This window comes from Myxine glutinosa, chromosome 3 (genome assembly GCF_964187855.1).
Source record: "Myxine glutinosa chromosome 3, kmMyxGlut1.1, whole genome shotgun sequence".
Lineage (NCBI taxonomy): Eukaryota > Metazoa > Chordata > Myxini > Myxiniformes > Myxinidae > Myxine > Myxine glutinosa.
In genome coordinates this window covers 47,720,658-47,738,578 of record NC_136263.1, presented here as the reverse complement: position 1 = coordinate 47,738,578, position 17,921 = coordinate 47,720,658, and positions in this window count along the sequence as shown.

Genomic DNA, 17,921 nt, shown 5'->3' with positions numbered 1-17,921 from the left:
CTCCGTGGACTGCCTCAAGCCGACCCACCTCGACTTGGACCACCCCCCGCCAGCGGCTCTGCCCCCGCGTCGGGGCCGCCCCGCAGCGGACGGACCCCCGGCTCCGCCCAACCCCGCCGTCACGCCACCCCCCTGTCCTGCACCCATCCCAGATGCCGCCGGAGGCATCCCCGATGGCATCCCGGCATCCCAGATGCTGCCAGCCGCCCGTGGGCGCTTCGGCCGGGTCATCCGGTTGCCCCGCAAGCTGACCGTTCAGGTGCGCGGGAATTCTGGGGGGGGGGCGCGTGTGGCGGACACGATGGCTCGCTGGCGCAGAGACATCATTCTGCGCGCCAGAGGGTGGCGGCCACGCCCCAGGTAGGGCGTGGCCTGGAGATAAATACGCGGGCTCGCTGCCGCGCGCACTGTAGTGCGGATGAGTGAGCAAGCAATAAAGAGCTCGATAATAACCAAAGCGTTGTGGCCTACCTTTGTTCAACGTGTGTGCTCCCACACCACAACCCTCTTAATTACGTTTAGACTGCTGAGACCCCTCAGACCTTTGACGACCCTTTAAGTCCCCCGAGACCCTTTAAAAAAAAAAATACTGAGTCAAGGCTCGTGTACGAGCTAACACATTACACACGAGAACAAGCACGGACCCATAAAACATACAATAAACAAGAAAAAGAGCAATTGGAGATTGCAAACCCTCGCCAGGATGTATTTTCAGTGGTTTTTAAGGCTTTTGTGTTAAAACAAATATGGCGGCCGAACCACGTGACCGATGACGTCATCATTAACTTATTTTATTCCCCATGGAGAGTTCTTTACAATGAGCCATGTCTTAATTATTTCTATTCAGTGCTTTCGGAGATATAGAGGTGCAAAGGTTTTCGTTTTTTCCAAGAAGGCGGCCGAAACACGCGACCTATGACGTCATCATTTTTTTTCTCTACCAGTTTATGCCAACATGACACTCAAGAAATTTCATCTCGATTGGATGAAGTTTTGTACTTGTCGAATTATGACGTCATAATGGAGGCACCTATGACATCATCATTAACATATTTTATTCCCCATGGAGAGTTCTTTACAATGAACCATGTCTTAATTTTTTCTATTCAGTGCTTTCGGAGATATAGAGGTGCAAAGGTTTTCGGTTTTTCCAAGATGGCGGCCAAACCACGTGACCTATGACGTCATGATTATTTAAAAATTCTACAGGTGGAGTTACACCTATGGGGAAAATTACCTATCAATCGGACAAACGGTTGCAGAGAAAATCATATTTATTTTGTGCGGACAAACAGACAGACAAACAGACAGACAAACAAACAAGAAGACGTCATGTGCAGCACGATACTTGCAAAATCCACCCCCCAACCCCAAGAAAAAAATTCCATTGATACAGCAAATTGTCCATTTCATCAAGATTAAAATTGACAATCTTGATCAAAGCTCGGGTCAATAGGAAGAAAAGTGACGATTTTTCAGATGAAAAATGATGATTTTGTAAGGTTGACCTTGAGTTGACCTTTTGTCCTGAAAAATACTTCGTTTCCCTATTTAGTGACTCAATGTGCAAATGCTGTTCAATTTTCAAGTCAATCGGATGAAAATTGAGGATTTTAAAAACTTGGCTTATTTTGACCTTTTATGTTGAACTCAAAAATAGTTTGTGGTTGAATTCAGCGACCATATATGTAAATCCTCTTAGAATTTCAAGTCAATCAAATGAAAATTGGTGATTTTAGAAATTCGGCCTATGTTGACCTTTTGGCCTATGTTCACCTAAAATATAATTTGTGGTTGAATTCAGTGACCAGATATGCAAGTCCTCTTCAAATTTCAAGTCAACCGGATGAAAATTGAGGATTTTAGAAATTTGGCCTATGTTGACCTTTTGGCCTATGTTGACCTCAAATATACTTCGTGGTTGAATTCAGTGACCAGATATGCAAGTTCTCTTCAAATTTCAAGCCAATCAGATGAAAATTGAGGATTTTAGAAATTTGGCCTATGTTGACCTTTTGGCCTATGTTGACCTCAAATATACTTGGTGGTTGAATTCAGTGACCAGATATGCAAGTTCTCTTCAAATTTCAAGTCAATCGGATGAAAATTGAGGATTTTAGAAATTTGACAAAGTTGGTGACCTTTGGCCTATGTTGACCGTTTGACCCCCAAAACAATAGGCTTCTCAATTGGGACGACCTACACAACTTCGTGAAGTTTCGTGACAATCGGCTTAGAATTGTGACCTGTAGGCCTGTGACAAACAAACAGACAAACAAGAAGACGTCATGCGTAGCACGATACTTGCAAAATCCGCCCTCCCCCAAAAGTTTTCCAATGATACATGATGGCCTATGTTGACCTTTTGGCCTATGGTGACCTGAAAAATACTTGGTGTTGAATTCAGTAACCAGATATGCAAGTCCTCTTCAAATTACAAGTCAATTGCATGAAATTTGAGGATTTTAGAAATTTGGCCTATGTTGACCATTTGGCCTATGTTGACCTCAAGAATACTTGGTGGTTGAATTCAGTGACCAGATGTGCAAGTCCTCTCCAAATTTCAAGTCAATTGGATGAAAATTGAGGATTTTAGAAATTTGGCCTATGTTGACCTCAAAAATTATTGGTGGTTGAATTCAATGACCAGATATGCAAGTGGTCTTCAAATTTCAAGTCAATCGGATGAAAATTGAGGATTTTAGAAATTTAGCAAAGTTGGTGACCTTTGGCCTATGTTGACCTTTTTACCTATTGACCCCAAAAACAATAGGCTTCTGGCATTTGACCAACTCTACCACTTGGTGAAGTTTGGTGAAGATCGGTTGAAAATTGTGACCTGTAGGCCGGTGACAAACTAACAAACAGAGTCACAAACACAACCGACCAATATACTTGAAAAATCTTCGATTTTGCAAGTAACAAGAAAACGTCATGCGTAGCACGATACTTGCAAAATACGCCCTCCCCCAAAAGTTTACCATTGATACAGCAAATTGGCCATTTCATGAAGATTTAAATTTACAATCTTGATCAAAGCTCGGGTCAACAGGATGAAAAGTGACGATTTTAGAAATTTGGCCCATGTTGACCTTTTGGCCTATGTTGACCTCAAGAACACTTGGTGGTTGAAGTCAGTGACCAGATATGCAAGTCCTCTTCAAATTTCAAGTCAATTGGATGAAAATTGAGGATTTTAGAAATTTGGCCTATGTTGACCATTTGGCCTATGTTGACCTCAAAAATACTTGGTGGTTGAATTCAGTGACCAGATATGCAAGTGGTCTTCAAATTTCAAGTCAATTGGATGAAAATTGAGGATTTTAGAAATTTGGCCTATGTTGACCTTTTGGCCTAAGTTGACTTCAAGAATACTTGGTGGTTGAATTCAGTGACCAGATATGCAAGTCCTCTTCAACTTTCAAGTCAATTGAATGAAAATTGAGGATTTTAGAAATTTGGCCTATGTTGACCTTTTGGCCTATGGTGACCTCAAAAATACTTGGTGTTGAATTCATTAACCAGATATGCAAGTCCTCTTCAAATTACAAGTCAATTGGATGAAATTTGAGGATTTTAGAAATTTGGCCTATGTTGACCATTTGGCCTATGTTGACCTCAAGAATACTTGGTGGTTGAATTCAGTGACCAGATGTGCAAGTCCTCTCCAAATTTCAAGTCAATTGGATGAAAATTGAGGATTTGAAATGCATGGCTTGCGGACTTCCTCTCTGGTCGTAGTCAACGTGTGGCCCTGAATGGATTTCTCTCATCTCCCCTTCCCGTTCAGGCTGGAGTTCCCCAAGGCAGTGTGCTGGGCCCTGTGCTTTTTCTGGTCTTTATCAATGATCTCTCCGACTCTCTGGAAAATCCTCTCTATCTCTTTGCTGATGACTCCACTCTCTGCCGCTCCATTCCTCTTCCCTCAGATCGGCAGTCTGCAGCCTCCTCACTCTCTGAAGACCTGGACAAAATCACAGACTGGGCAAACAAGTGGAACATGTCTTTCAATCCTGACAAATCTCACACTCTTACTATGTCTCTCCGAAAAGATCGACTGGACAACCCTCCCATCTACTTTCTCAACAATCCTCTCCAAGAAGTTCTGTCGCTCAAGCTTTTGTGTCTCACTATCTGCCATGATCTTTCTTGGGAAAACCACATTTCCAAGCTGGCCTCCAAAGCCAGTCCCCGACTGGGCATCCTCCGTCATGCGAAGTCCTTCCATGGCACACCTGAGCTCCTCACCACATACAAGGCTTTCATCCGCAGCTCAATGGAATACTGTTCTCCCCTATGGGCTGGTGCTCCTGCCTCACACCTGGCTCGGCTTCACGCTGTTGAATCCAAAGCTTTCAGAATCATTGGAATCTCCCGCGATGAAGCTATATCTGAGGGCCTTTCACTCACTCACCGCAGGCAGGTAGGTGGTCTTTCTGTCTTCTACCGACTCCTCTCCGGCCTTGCTCCCCCAGCTCTCTCTGTGCTCTGTCCCCCAAATATTCCTACAGGTCGTACAAGATCTGCCAGCAACCCTCTGATGGTTAAACTGCCGAAATCTCGGCTCTCTGCTCACCTTCACTCTTTCATTCCTCTTTTCTCCCGCCTCTGGAACAAACTCCTACACTCACTTCAATCACACTCCTCCCTCCAGGTCTTCAAAACAGCTGTTCACCACCATCTCTTATCTTCCCCCATCCAAAACCTTGATCTTTTCTACCCCCACTAATTCACCCCAGATCCACCTTGTTTGAAATTCCAACTTCTTTCCTGGAAGTCCTGGCAGTGTCCATATGTTTTATACCTCTTCCACCCCCACCCTTCCCATGCCTCCCCCCCCAAAGCCCTCTCCCTCCCACAGTTCTCTCGATGTCTCCATGTCTCTCGGTCCCTGCTCTCAAATGTTGTGTTTTGTGTCCTTCCCCCTCTCTCCCCATCTTGTCTACCGCGCCCGATGTTATTTGTTTTATGTGTCTGTTTGTCTTCTGTGTGATTAATGTTCGCTCTTTCACGAGCCTCGATCTTGTATACAAAAAACAAACAAACAAACAAACAAAAAATCTATGGAAGGGAGAGGGCCGATGGTGGGGGGAGGGGGGCATGAAGGGGGCCTTAAGACCCTTAAGACCACCAAGACCCCTGAAGACCCAAAATACCCTTAAATACTCAAAATACCCCGAAGACCCAAAACACCCCAAAGACCCAAAATACCCTTGAAGGCTCTGTGGCTCAAAAAGACCCTGAAGACACAAATGGCCCCGAAGACCCAAAAGACCCCAAATACCCAAAACACCCTGTATGTGTGTGTTTGTGTGTGTATGTGTTAAATGATATTTCCTCCCAAAGGGTGAGCTTTCCTTCAATTCCCGAATCAATAGCCATTTTTGGTTAGGCGTTACTGCCTAGATGACTGTGGCCGGAAAACTTGGAGGCAGAGATTTGCTGATGATATCAGAGAATCCGGCTCTTTTCAAAGCGTACGGTGACATTTTAAAACGTCCACAAGTATCATGAGATGGGACAGCCAGCTTTAACAAAGTCTGCTACAAAGTCGGCATACTCTTTGATGCAACACGTTTCCTGCAAAGGTATTAGATAGACAATCCCACCATGTCCCATCGGACATTTCACCCGTACTAGATAACTCAGGTTCCCATTAATGGTCGAGATTGCAAATTTTTGTGGATCTACATTCGATCGGAGCAATACGCTTGGGTAGAGGACCGTAATTTGACATATGAAGTTCGAGAAACCTCAATTGGTCCATACTAGACGTGGCAGCTGGTAGTGTAAGTCCACCCACACTTGGGTTGAAGGACCGAAGCTAACTCAGTGAAATGCGACACCGCAGATGACTCATAATTATGGTGGGAAACCATAGCTGTTTCCATGGTTTATAAGTTTCGGGATTAATAAATAATCCAACAAACTTCATTTCCATGCTCACAATATTACATAAAATTAAAGTTCAAGACAAAGTCTGTAACTTCAAATGACTTTAAATGTAACTGATAGAAGTGACATGCGATGACAGTGAAAATTAGAAATGTTAAAACTTTCATCGATGAATGAGGAAACACTAAATATTTTGTCACTTGCATTGAATGTCAAAATACGTATCAGAAATATTATACCTCTGCCACCGAAGGTAGGTGTAGGTTATTTTTTTTACACGTCTGTTTGTTTGTGAACAGGATATATCAAAAAAAATTTGAACGGATTTGGACGATATTTGGTGGACGGATTGAGTATTTGACAAGTACGAAATGATTCGATTTTGGTGAAGATTCGGATCTGTATCTGGATCCGAGAATTTCGTGAGTGATTCTTCACCAATCATAGGGCCAAAAACGATACACAGTGCCTTCGGAACGTATTCACACCCCTTGACTTTTCACATTTTGTGTTACAGCCTGAATTAAAAATTGATTTAATTGAGAATTTTTTATCACTGATCTACACATTATAGCCCAGAATGTCAAAAGTGGAATTTTTTTTCCAGAAATTTTTACGACATAATTAAAAATTAAATACAGAAATATATAATTTACATAAGTATTCAACCCCCTAAGTCAATAATTCGTAGAAGCACCTTTGGCAGCGATTACAGCTTTGAGTCTTATTGGGCATGTCTGCAACAGCTTTGCACATCTGGATTTGGGGAGTTTCTCCCATCCTTCCTTGCAGATTTGCTCAAGCTCTGTCAAGCTGGATGGGGAGCGTCGGTGAACAGCAATCTTCAAGTCTTTCCACAGATTCTCAATGTGATTCATGTTTGGGCTTTGGCTGGGCCACACAAGGACTTCCACGTTCTTGTTCTGAAGCCATTCCAGTGTTGCTTTGGCTGTATGCTTGGGGTCATTGTCCTGTTGGAATGTAAATCTTTGCCACTGTCGAAGGTCTTTCTTTTGCACACTGAAGCAGGTTCTCCTCGAGGATTTGCCTGTATTTGGCTCCATTCATTGTTCCCTCTATCCTTACAAGTCCTGCTGCTGATGACAGTCATGCTGCCTCGACCATGCTACACGCGAGTGATGGTGTTATATGGGTGATGAGCTGTGCTCAGTTTCCGCTTTTTATTCAGGCCAAAGGGTTCAAACTCTCTCATTTTCTTACACGGGTCTTTCTGCAAACTCCAGGTGTGCTGGAAGGTGCATTTTTCTCAGGAGTGGCTTCTGTCTGGCCACTCTTCCATGAAGTCAAGATTTGTGAAGTTCTGCAGAGATTGTTGTCCTTCCGACAGGTTCTCCCATCTCAGCCAAGGAACTCTGTAGTTCTATCAAAGTGGTCTTTGGATTCTTGGTCACCTCCCTGACCAAGGTCCTTCTTTCCCAGTTTCTGTTTGGTTGGACGGCCAGCTCTAGGAAGAATCTGGGTACTTCCATATTCTTTCCATTTCTTAATGATGGAGCTGTGCTCTTGGGAACTTTCAACACTGTAGAAATTGTTTCATACCCTTCCCCAGATCTATGCCTACTTACAATTTTATCTGATTTCTACGGACAGTTTCTTGGATTTCATGGTGGATCTTCTGTTCTGACATTCACTGTCAACTGTGGCACCTTATATAGAAAGGTGTGTTTCTTTCTAAATCATGTCCAATCAATTGAATGGGCCACAAGTGGTCTCCAATCGAGTTGTAGAGACATCTCAAGGATGACCAAAATAAATTGGATGCACTTGAGGTCAATTTGGAGTGTCATAGCAAAGGGGGTGAATACTTATCGACTCAAAAGACATTTCAGCTTTTCATTTTTAGTTGATTTGCAAGAATTTCTAAAAAAAAAAAAATCCACTTTGACTATGCGGTATTATTTGAAGATCAGTGACAAAAAATCTCAATTTAACCCATTTTAAATTCAGGTTGTAACACAGCAAAATGTGAAAAAAGACAAGGGGTGTGAATACTTTCTGAAGGCACTGCATAGCATGATATCTCAAAAGGTTGTGGAGAAGTTAGGACTAACCTTGGTTGATGAGTTGGTTAGGTGACAAGAACAAGCCGATTCGATTTTGGTTCAGGTTCAGATCCAGATCCGGCCTATCGGTGGGATACAAAACAAAAACTGTTCATCCTGATGGAGCTGAGTGCTGTTCTAGTTGTTCCAATTTCAATATTTAAGGGGTTTATATAAGTTGTTGTTGTCGATTGTTCCTTTGTAGCCGAAGACAGCCATTCACATGTGACACGTGAACACATGTGAGTGTGAATTAAGTTATGGTGTAGGAGCTGCTGCCCACACAGCAATCATACAGAGACAGCAAGCTGTATAAGCTGTGATGTCACCAACTATCGGGGCCACCTCTTCGTGGTGGTTGTACCCCCCAAAACGCAAGTCGGGGGCCAAATCTTCCCCCATTCTTCTCTGCTGCCCCGATTCGTCAAAGCAGCGATTTCACGGTCGAGGACATAACTGGGGCTTGTGAATGTACAGGGTAAGTTCTAAATTATCATATTTACGATTATTAATTGTTGGTATGGCAAGGGGATGGAAGGTACATACTGTGGGAGCTTTGAGGGCTGTTATAAATATACAGTATATACTGTAGTGTATTTTGTTCCGTTACAGTCACAAGAAAAATTATACGAGATTTTGCATCTATTGGTAAAAGTTGAAGCATCCGTTTGTGTGTGAGTTAAAAAAAAAAATTGCATTAACTGTTAATAATTGTATTAACAGTATCCTCCGTATTAACAAACTAATACTGGGCATCCTCCGTCATGCGAAGTCCTTCCTCGGCACACCTGAGCTCCTCACCACATACAAGGCTTTCATCCGCAGCTCAATGGAATACTGCTCTCCCCTCTGGGCTGGTGCTCCTGCCTCACACCCAGCTCGTCTTCACGCTGTTGAAACCAAAGCGTTCAGAATCATTGGAATCTCCTACATCATACGATGAAGCTAACTCCGAGGGCCTTTCACTCACTCACCGCAGGCAGGTTGATGGTCTTTCTGTCTTCCACCGACTCCTCTCCGGCCTTGCTCCCCCAGCTTTCTCTGTGCTCTGTCCCCCAAATATTCCTACAGGTCGCACAAGATCTGCCTGCAACCCTCTGATGGTCAAACTGTCAAAATCAAGACTCTCTGCTCACCTTCACTCTTTCATTCCTCTTTACTCCTCCCTCCAGGTCTTTAAAACAGCTGTTCACCACCATCTCTAATCTTCCCCCATCCAAAACCTTGATGTTTTCTACCCCCGCTAATTCACCCCAGATACACTTTTTTGAAATACCGACTTCTTTCCTGGAAGTCCTAGCAGTGTCCGTGTTTTTTTCTTTTTATCTCTCCCACCCCCACCCCCTTTCCCATGCCTCCTCCCCCCAAGCTCTCCCCCTCCCACAGATCTCCCGATGTCTCTGCTCTCCATCTTGTTCTCCTGCTCCCTTTAGCATATGTTTTATGTGTCAGTTTGTCTTTTTGTGATCAATGTTAGCTCTTACACGAGCCTCGACCTTGTATACAAGAACCCCCCCCCCCCCAAAAAAAAACCCCAGGATATGACAGATAATTATCAACATCTCTCATCCACATATTTCTCGTATTCCTATATTTCCGTGAGTCCGATTTGCACTTACGAACAGAATTATGGTTAACCATTATGAAACTGCCACTCTCTAGTCTAAATGCTGACAATTATGTTTAAAAGACGATTTGAATCACAGATTTCACACAGGTATAGTAATGGCGGCGGAGCCAAACCGAATCATGGCAAACACACGCACAGCGCATGCGCAAAGGCCTCGTTTAGCATTTACACATTTCAAAAGTCGCCTGTTGCCTGGGCTGTGGATATGGCACGGGCATTATGGGCCAAACGACCTATTTTGGCACAGGATTGTAAAGTGCTCCTACTATAGTTGAGCGATGATTTGGGATCAATTGACAGCGTTCTCTGCTGGCTAAAAGTGGAAGTCCCAGAGGTGCTGGATTTATTGCTAAAAGGCAGGAAAAGCAACCGACAAAGGTCTCCTCGGAGCAAAAAATCTTGGGAAAGAAAATCCACGCGTGAGGCCATAACTTTGGCTGCTCAGGATCATGTTCAGATATGAGAAAGCATAATGAGTCAGGATATTGATTTCTTAGATTTCCTTTTTTTTTGGTATACAAGATCGAGGCTCGTGAAAGAGCGAACATTAATCACACAGAAAGTCAAGCAGACACATAAAACACAAAATAAGGGGAGAGGAACACAAGATGGGGAGAGAGGGGGAAGGACACAAACACAACATTTGAGGGCACGGACATCGAGAGATCTGTGGGAGGGAGAGGGTTTTGGGGAGGGGGGCATGGGAAGGGGAGGGGGTGGGAGAGGTATAAAACATATGGATCTGCAGATGTCCTTGCACTACATAGTGCAGGCCCTCGTTTAATCAATGGGACACTACACCAGCATCCCCCCACTCCCTAATTCACATCATGACTGGCTCAAGGGTGACAGCACAGGACGTCTTATGGGACAGACTGCAAGATGTCGAGTCGAGGTCCCTCTTGTCAGCAAGCGACTTAAATGCAACTACAATTATTTCCACCTCATTGGCTTTATTTGCAAGGGAAAGTTTTTGGTCCAAATATTTGACGAATTGGCTGGCCCAGGCTGACGTTCGATGAAGTAGGTTAGAGTAGGGATCAGCAATCTGTTCAGATTGCCGGCGATAGCTCACCTACTCTTCGTGACTCTTTAACGTTCAGCAACTGATGACGCCAGGACCGTTTATAGCCGGGTTGGGATTCGAACCCATAGACCGGGAGCCCAGGGGGGTCAGCCTAGCTGGAAAGTTAACCAATTTTCATGTATATAGCAATGGTCCATGTGCATGTCCATATAAGGAAATGGACGTCTGCCGGGCACATTATGGTGGGTGTGGTCAAAAGGGCCATTAGAAAGGGACCCCAAAATTGAGCTAGAACAGCTCTGTGAGTTAACCTGGTGAAACCTACTGGAAAATGTTCGGCATAGTCCCAGATATCATGAATGACCACTGCCAGACAGTTTCAGTGGTGGGTTGTGCCTACCAGACTTACATAACCGGTACCCCAAAATTGAGTTAGAACAGCTCTGTGAGTTAACCCGGTGAAACTTACTGGAAAATGTTCGGCATAGTCCCAGATATCATTAATGACCACTGCCAGACAGTTTCAGTGGTGGGTTATGCCTGCCAGACACCCCCGAATGACTCCACCCCCAAATTTGAGCTAGATCAGCTAGTAAGTTAACCCGGTGAAACCTTCTGGAAAATGTTCGGCATAGTCCCAGATATCATGAATGGCCACTGCCAGACATTTTCAATGGTGGGGTGCGCCCGCCAGACTTACATAACCGGTACTCCAAAATTGAGCTAGATCAGCTCGTGAGTTAACCCGGTGAAACTTACTGGAAAATGTTCGGCATTGTCCCAGATATCATGAATGACCAATGCCAGACAGTTTCAGTGGTGGGTTATGCCTGCCAGACACCCCCGAATGACTCCACCCCCAAATTTGAGCTAGATCAGCTAGTAAGTTAACCCGGTGAAACCTACATGAAATAGTTCGGCATAGTCCCAGATATCATGAATGGCCACTGCCAGACATTTTCAATGGTGGGGTGCGCCCGCCAGACTTACATAACCGGTACTCCAAAATTGAGCTAGATCAGCTAGTAAGTTAACCCGGTGAAACTTACTGGAAAATGTTCGGCATAGTCCCAGATATCATGAATGACCACTGCCAGACAGTTTCAGGGGTGGGTTATGCCCACCAGACACCCCCGAATGACTCCACCCCCAAATTTGAGCTAGATCAGCTAGTAAGTTAACCCGGTGAAACCTACATGAAATAGTTCGGCATAGTCCCAGATATCATGAATGGCCACTGCCAGACATTTTCAATGGTGGGGTGCGCCCGCCAGACTTACATAACCGGTACTCCAAAATTGAGCTAGATCAGCTCGTGAGTTAACCCGGTGAAACTTACTGGAAAATGTTCGGCATTGTCCCAGATATCATGAATGACCAATGCCAGACAGTTTCAGTGGTGGGTTATGCCTGCCAGACACCCCCGAATGACTCCACCCCCAAATTTGAGCTAGATCAGCTAGTAAGTTAACCCGGTGAAACCTACATGAAATAGTTCGGCATAGTCCCAGATATCATGAATGGCCACTGCCAGACAGTTTCAGGGGTGGGTTATGCCCACCAGACACCCCCGTATGCCACCACCCCAAAATTAAGCTAGACGGCTAGATTGAGCTGAGAAAAAGCCCAATTTATCTCTTGATTCTGTGGCTTTGTAATTTACTCACAATTATCAATGTAGCACGTATTTGACCAAGCCTGAACCTGGACAACAAGGTGCCAGGCGTGTTACTTTACATGTATTACTTTTTGTGACACTTTTACTGGTATATGTGTGGGAAATAGTCAGTTTAAAATAGGAATCGAGTGGTCAACTTCTCTTTTCACTGCAACCCAACTCATTTTATTAATGATCACTATCAGTCATCAACACATCCAAGAAGATATTAGAAGCAGTATGAGGGGTAAGTTTTGTTACTTAAATTGCTCCCCATAGATATCATGCTGCCACCTGTTATCTCATTAATGAAGCTTTAAAACTTAAAGATTGAAGAGAAGTCTCTCCTTTGTAACTATACTCAAAATCAGTGTGTTTATGATGATGCAAAGCGGTACATGTACATCTACATCCCTTTGAATCCATCAGGAACGTGTATGTTACCAGAATAGCGCTGAAGCCTAATCACAAAATGCATAGAATTCACCTAACCCTCACCCTCCTGCTGATGCTGTCCATCCATCATATGGAGGGCCACTTGTCCATTAATTAGGCTGCCTTATCCACTGATATAGACATGTCAATGAACCTTATGCAGCCAAGGTTACTCACACTATATACTACAAGTGGAGCCTATATGCTTAGCTGTACAGTCATTAACTTTAAAGCGAAACAATGTGAATTTATGCTCTTTTCTTGATTGAGGGAACAACAACAACATGCATTTTAAAGGCCATTTTCCCTCCTAGAGCGGGGGTTAGCCTTGCGGTCCCCATGACAATCTTCTCCATTTTGCCCTATTTTCTGCATCTCCTTGTTAACCCCCTTGCCCTCATTTCTTCTTCCACCATCTTTAGCCGTCTTTCTCGGTCTTCCCCGTCCTCTACTTCCTTCTACATTCATTTCCATCACTCTTCTCAACCAGTCACTTTCATCCTTCCTCAACACATGACCAAACCATCTCAACCTGTTCCTCTTCACAGCATCAATCTCAGGCTCTATTCCCATCATCTTTCGCAATTCATCATTTGTCTTCCTCTCTCTCAACGATACTCCACACATCCGGCGAACCATTCGCATTTCCACCCTTTCCAACCTTCGTTGCTGCTCTACGTTCATTACCCATGTCTCGCTCCCATAAATCATAACACTTCTCACACATGCAGCATACACCTTTTCCTTCAGCTTCAACGACACTCCCCTCATCATCAGCACGCCACTCAGTTCCCGAAACTTCTTCCATGCACATCTCACTCTAGCAACTGTTGCCGAGTCTGATCCACCTTCTCCGTTCAGCATGTCTCCGAGGTAGCAAAATGTTTTCACACCTTCCAGCTTCACGCCGTCTCCAAGATCCAACTCAACATTTCCTCCATCTGCAGCTCCCTCTGTGCACACCTTACATTTGAATGTAGCTGCCACACTGGTTAATGACCCTCTCAGACCACTACATTTTTGATGAACCCACTCAGCGCACATTGCACACTGAATGGAGTTCACTCCGACACCCTTCCTGCACACAGCACAGGGCCACTTCCCAGTTCTTTCCACCTCACCACATGCTTTACCACTTGCCATCACCTTCGTCTTTCCGATATTTACCTTCAGACCTTTTGTCTCCATACATTCCTTCCACTTGTTCATCTTTTCCTTCAGTCCATCCATACTTTCCGCAATCAACACCAGATCATCTGCATACAACAACTCCCACGGTAAACCCTCCTTTACGTTCCGAGCCAGCACCTCCATCACAGCTACAAATAGTAGTGGACTTAGTACCGACCCCTGATGCACTCCCACCTTCACCTCAAACTCACCACTGTTCCCGTCCTTTGTCCTTACAGCTGTGCGCGCTCTTTTGTACATTGCCATCACTACTCTGATCAACCATTCCTCCACTCCTAACTTCCTCAATGCCAATGTCAATACTTTGCATGGAACCCTATCGAATGCTTTCTCCAGATCAACAAACCCAAGAAACAACTTCTTCCTCTTCTCCATGTACTTCTCCTGCAACTGCCTCACAATGAAAAGTGTGTTTTTTGAGGGATTGATTGAGGAAAATGAAGGCATATATTTTTCGTGTCTGACTGGACCATTATGATCATTCTTGTACATGTGACTGAACCATTTCCCTCAAGATAAGCTCATGCCCATACTACGAAAAATGTCAATTTTGATTCCTCTCAATTAATATTTAATATTACTGCAGTCATTTCTTTTTATAATGGATGTTAGCAAAAGTGTGGCTCTGGGGATTTTTTAATACTAGGGCGTGCCCGCACGTACGTGCGTGCAAAAAAACATGCGTGCAAACAACAACAACAAAAAAAAACTTTGAAACCACGTGGCAGTAACGACCACAGAACCCCCCCCTCTATTTACATGAAATGGTTTGGTCCATTCGCAAAGCCAAAGCGAACGGCAGTAACGACCACAGAACCCCCCTCTCTATTTACATGAAATGGTTTGGTCCATTCGCAAAGCCAAAGCGAACGGCTTGCGAGTACGGTGACCATACCTTGGGAACCACTTGTCCGATTAATTTCAAACCTTGAAAAGGCACATCCTCGGGTCCCCAGCAATATACCTGGCAAGTTTCAAGTATATCGGACCCGTGGTTGTCGAGAAACAGCGGTCACAGACAAACACACAGACAAACACACAGACACACACACATACACACACACATTACTGGAATTATAGATAGATAATGCATTATTCTCTCTCAGATTTTGGTAAGCAGTGATCACGAATCTAGTCAGCTATCACCCTTCTTGTCTTAAGCATTACACAGCAGTGAAGCGCCTGACAGACCCCTGCCACCTGATGATGAACCTACTGCCAAAAAGGCTTCTATCCAAACAAGATGCTGCAGTGTCCTTCCCAAGTCGGATCAGCAAGGCCTGTTGAAAGGGACTTGTATTTTCTGTGGCAAAATCCGTAAGAAGAAAAATGGAAAAAGAGGAGCCCAGACTGAAGATAGCGACAGTTGCCGGTTGTGTCACTTTGCCATCGGGTAAAGTCTTCGAAAAATGAACGTATCAAGAGTCTCATTCGGAGTGGCGTGGACCTGATCGCAAAGGAAGCAGAATACCACAAATCATGCCGTGTCCAGTTCCTGAGGAAGACTGATGATCAAGATAGGCCCAATGAAGGGAGCTCATCTCAGTCCTACCACAAGAGAGCATTTGCATCTCTGCTTTCATATATCCAGAATGAGGTGCTAGGAAAGCAACAATCTGTGTTAGTTAGTGATTTACTTGCATGTACAAAGAGGAGTACACCAGTGTCTGAAGAGATGGGGCAGACCTCCAGGCCTACACAGCTTAAAATCTTACCAGGAAGGTAAAAGACCATTTCAAAGAAGAAAAAAAAATCACAATAAAACTGGCAGACCCTCGGAAAGGCAACTTCATCTATACTTCTGCTCTTCCAGAAGAGGATGCCAAGGCTCGCCTTTATGAGGATTCTAAACGGTATGAACAGGATAACAAGTTAAGATGGGCCGCTCTCCATCTTAGATCTCTGATGATGCAGCTCCCGAAGACCAAGACCCCAAATCCTGCAACAGTCCAAAATTTGAAGGAATGCACCGCAGAGATACCAGCATAGCTGGACCTGTTCTTCAGATGTCTCCTTGGTGGCATGACACTAACTTTCAGTGGTGCACACAAGTTAGTCGACCGAAAGGTAAGTGCAATGGCATCGGATGCCATTTACAGCGGCACTCATGGTACAGTAAAACCACATGGTACCGATGTCAGCATCGACCTCATGGTACCACAGCTCATCGTTGTTGCCAAAGATTAAATACATCAGGTTCTATCCTTTTTTTATTTTTTTTTCTCTACAATCAATGAGTAGAAGTGTTTTGTTTTGATGTTTAAAACATTGATAGCATTTTCAGTTGACATTTCTATAAATTGCTCCCCTGACTAATCCATACCTGTTTCAGCAGTATGCAATTTATCCAACCATGATATCGGAAATGCTTTCTTTAATATTACGAACTTAAAGGGAAATAATAGTTTCGGCAACGTATTCCATTAAACAGATAACGTCAGCGTCTTTACAATACCCACGACAAATGACGTGTTATACCTTACAAATCCCTGCTTTTCCCATGACTTGAAATAAAACATCTGATTTTCAAAAGTTATGTTGCTGTTATTCCATAGTATTTTATTCTCAATTTTATTATCAGGTTAACTCTTGAGCTGATGTAGCTCAATTTTGGGGTGGTGGCATTGGGGCTGTCTGGCGGGCACACAGCACCACTGAAACTTGTCTGGCAGTGGTCATTCACGATATCTGGGACTATGCCGAACATTTTCCAGAAGGTTTCACTGGGTTAACTTACGAGCTGATCTAGCTCAATTTTGGGGTGGTGGCATTGGGGCTGTCTGGCGGGCACACCGCACCACTGAAACGTGTCTGGCAGTGGTCATTCACGATATCTGGGACTATGCCGAACATTTTCCAGAAGGTTTCACTGGGTTAACTTACGAGCTGATCTAGCTCAATTTTGGGGGTGGAGTCATTCGGGGGTGTCTGGCAGGCATAACCCACCACTGAAACTGTCTGGCAGTGGTCATTAATGATATCTGGGACTATGCCGAACATTTTCCAGTAAGTTTCACCGGGTTAACTCACAGAGCTGTTCTAGCTCAATTTTGGGGTACCGGTTATGTAAGTCTGGTAGGCACAACCCACCACTGAAACTGTCTGGCAGTGGTCATTCATGATATCTGGGACTATGCCGAACATTTTCCAGTAGGTTTCACCAGGTTAACTCACAGAGCTGTTCTAGCTCAATTTTTGGGTCCCTTTCTAATGGCCCTTTTGACCACACCCACCATAATGTGCCCGGCAGACGTCCATTTCCTTATATGGACATGCACATGGACCATTGCTATATACATGAAAATTGGTTAACTTTCCAGCTAGGCTGACCCCCCTGGGCTCCCGGTATACCATGCTAGACAGCTTAGATGTGAGTGAGAGTGCGTCTCGGACCTTGGTAACCCCACCAGACATATGCTTAGCATCCAAGGACTAATTTTTCATTGGATGTGGCAACCGTTCATCCCGATCACAGCCTGGACACGTGACATAAATCAGCACGAAATGCTATCTGGAGGGATTAATTATCAGGCAATTATGCCGCAACACTAAATAAGGTAATCATTTGTTGCAGGGTTCTGCATTTGCAGAGAAGTCGCCAAGGTTTCTCCATTTTCAAAATCGAGCCAAACAACGTCAATTCTCGTGGCATCACGAAACTGGAAAACGTGCGAATGCCTGCTTGGTGCAGGACTATTCCTCTACAATTATTGGAAGAGGGGAATTTTTTTTTTACTTTAATTTTTTACCCATCTCACTTGGTACTTGAGCTTCTTCCACACTTTGTCTTCAACAGCAGTAAAATCAAGTTTATAATTTCCAAAATAGGAAACCTTTGTTACATTTAGGTAAACAAATACACCATTCTGCCATCCCCCCACTTTCACATCATCCTAAAATACGCCATTTGTGTCTGTCTGATGATTTTTGACGCCAATACATTCTGTCATTACTTATCGAATCTCAACCAAACTTGACAGGATGACCAAGGGTTACACAATGAAGGTTGTAGCGCATTCATTT